Below are 2,142 nucleotides of genomic sequence, written 5' to 3'. Positions count from 1 at the left end.
GATACATAATCTTTTCTTCATTTTTTGTTCAGATCACTGTGAGCAGAGTGTCACAGTGGGAATGCCGTTGCCCCACAACTCAGAGGTCAGACCATAGTCTTGGGACCGTACTGTGCTATTTAGCATTTCACCAGACCAGGGAGAAACATCTGCTGTTCTGCATAATTTACGCAATTTACTTATTCATAAGTTCATGCACACGTTCGTATATATGACGAGGTGGCTGAGAGGTTAAGGTGATGGACTACTAATCCATTGTGGTCTGCACGCGTGGGTTCGAGTTCCACTCTCGTCGCTGCTTTCAATGTTGCCATTTTTGCATGCTCACTCCTGTCTTATTGAAATTGGAACTGCAATGGTCAATTTATATGCATCAACCCTATTATAAAATTTCAAAGAATAATTTGAGTCAGTTGCTTAAACTGCATTGAAACGTAGATCGCATTGGGATAATGAAAAGTAACGCGATTTTCTTTTTCAAGTCAAGCAGCTGTTACCTTTTATCATATGAAAGAGATCCAGGAAAACCAAAATACAAGATATGCGAAGGGCATGTTTATGTAATGGGATCCTTAATGACGGTTTTGTCAAATGAAATCTGGAGCATGTTGAGTAGAAGTTATTCATCTTGGTGAGAAGAGCACAGAGAGACAGCACAAAATAATGGAATTATTTCAAAAGGGGCAGGTCGTGGGTGTTGGAGCACCGAGAACTGGCTATAAATGCACAGTAGAGTATTGCAGATATGGGTGCCATGCATGGATACGGAGAGACTTACACATTGGTCTCTCCCTCGCCCGTTGCTCTCGCCATTGATGAAGGCTGGACAGAAGACACAGACAAACACAAGATGTGGGAAGCAAGCTCCAAAACGTTATGCACACACTGGATGCATCACATTGAACAATGAACAACTGGAGAAGTAGCATGTTCACTGCAGGGACTGCACCTAAACTGTGGATCAATAATCGCAAATTCATGCAGCATTAGCATGAAAAATGATTTAGTGTGTCTTTATACGCATGTCATTAACAGACGTTTCGTTCTTATACCCGTGTGCTTGAAATAAGAGGACACCATATGTCAAAATGGATGACAAGGTAACCAAGTTTGATTTGAAATTGAGATCCATTTCATCATTGTACACAGTGGACAAGTTCATTTTAAATAATACAAACCACATTCCCTCACCTGGAATAAAAGTGTGATTTCATTTCAAACGTTGCCCTTGCTAAGTGGCAGTTACTCAACGTGAAAAACATGATGTAATTTTGATTGAGCATACATCAATTAGTACCATTACCGAACTTCGGATTGACTGCAATATGCACATGATCAACAATATTTTAGAAAGAATGTCTTTTGGAAGTAATGATTCGGTGCTGACGAAAAATAATATTAAATTCACATGATGCGGATATTCCACCAATGGCTCCTTTGGTGGAAATGGTCAGTGGGCACTATTTCTAAGTTGGTATAGAGGTGTGTGAGTTGCAAGGGTTGGGAGCTCCCACCTCATCTGGTGCAGCGTCTGCTCACATGGACCAGGGAGCATTGGGGCAGCAGGCTGGGAGTCCAAACCACACCTGGAGCAGCTTTTATTTACTTGGAGTAGCAGGAAGCATTGGGGTTGCAGGCTGGGAGATCCATCCTAACCCGGAGCAGCTTCTATTGACGTGGAGCAGCAGGGAGCATTGGGACATCAGACTGGGAAATCCAGTCTGACCTGGAGCAGCCTGTATTGACATGAAGCAGCAGGGAGCATTGCAACATCAGACTGCGGGACCTTACCTAACTTGAAGCAGCTCCAGTCGACATGGAGCAAGGAGCTTTGCGAGATCCGTCTGGGAGCTCCACTCTCAATTGGAGCAGCTTTTAATGACAAGTAGCAGCGGGAAGCATTGGTACATCAGAGTGATAGATCCAACCTCAACTGGACCGCTTCTATTGACATGGAGGAGGGAGCATTTGGATATCAGACAGGGAGCACAAACCTCACAAGGACCAGCTCTTAATGACATGTAGCACCTGGGAGCATTTTGGCATGAGAGTGGAAGATCCAACCTCAACTGAACCGCTTCTATTGACATGGAGCAAGGACCATTGAGGCATCAGACTGGGAGCTCCAACTTAAATTGGAGA

At 43.7% G+C, this 2,142-nt stretch overlaps 1 non-coding gene across 1 annotated transcript; it reads left to right on the top strand.

Annotated features, from left to right (window-relative positions):
- Positions 1-213: 213 nt before the first annotated feature.
- On the top strand, positions 214-295 carry trnas-acu (transfer RNA serine (anticodon ACU)). The gene has a single exon. It is a non-coding gene; the product is annotated as a tRNA-Ser (tRNA).
- The last annotated feature ends 1,847 nt before the right edge of the window (positions 296-2,142 follow it).

Source organism: Hemiscyllium ocellatum, chromosome 13, assembly GCF_020745735.1.
Source record: "Hemiscyllium ocellatum isolate sHemOce1 chromosome 13, sHemOce1.pat.X.cur, whole genome shotgun sequence".
In the NCBI taxonomy this organism is placed as follows: Eukaryota; Metazoa; Chordata; class Chondrichthyes; order Orectolobiformes; family Hemiscylliidae; genus Hemiscyllium; species Hemiscyllium ocellatum.
The sequence above is the reverse complement of the archived record's forward strand: the minus strand, read 5'-3'. Positions and strand labels throughout refer to the sequence as shown.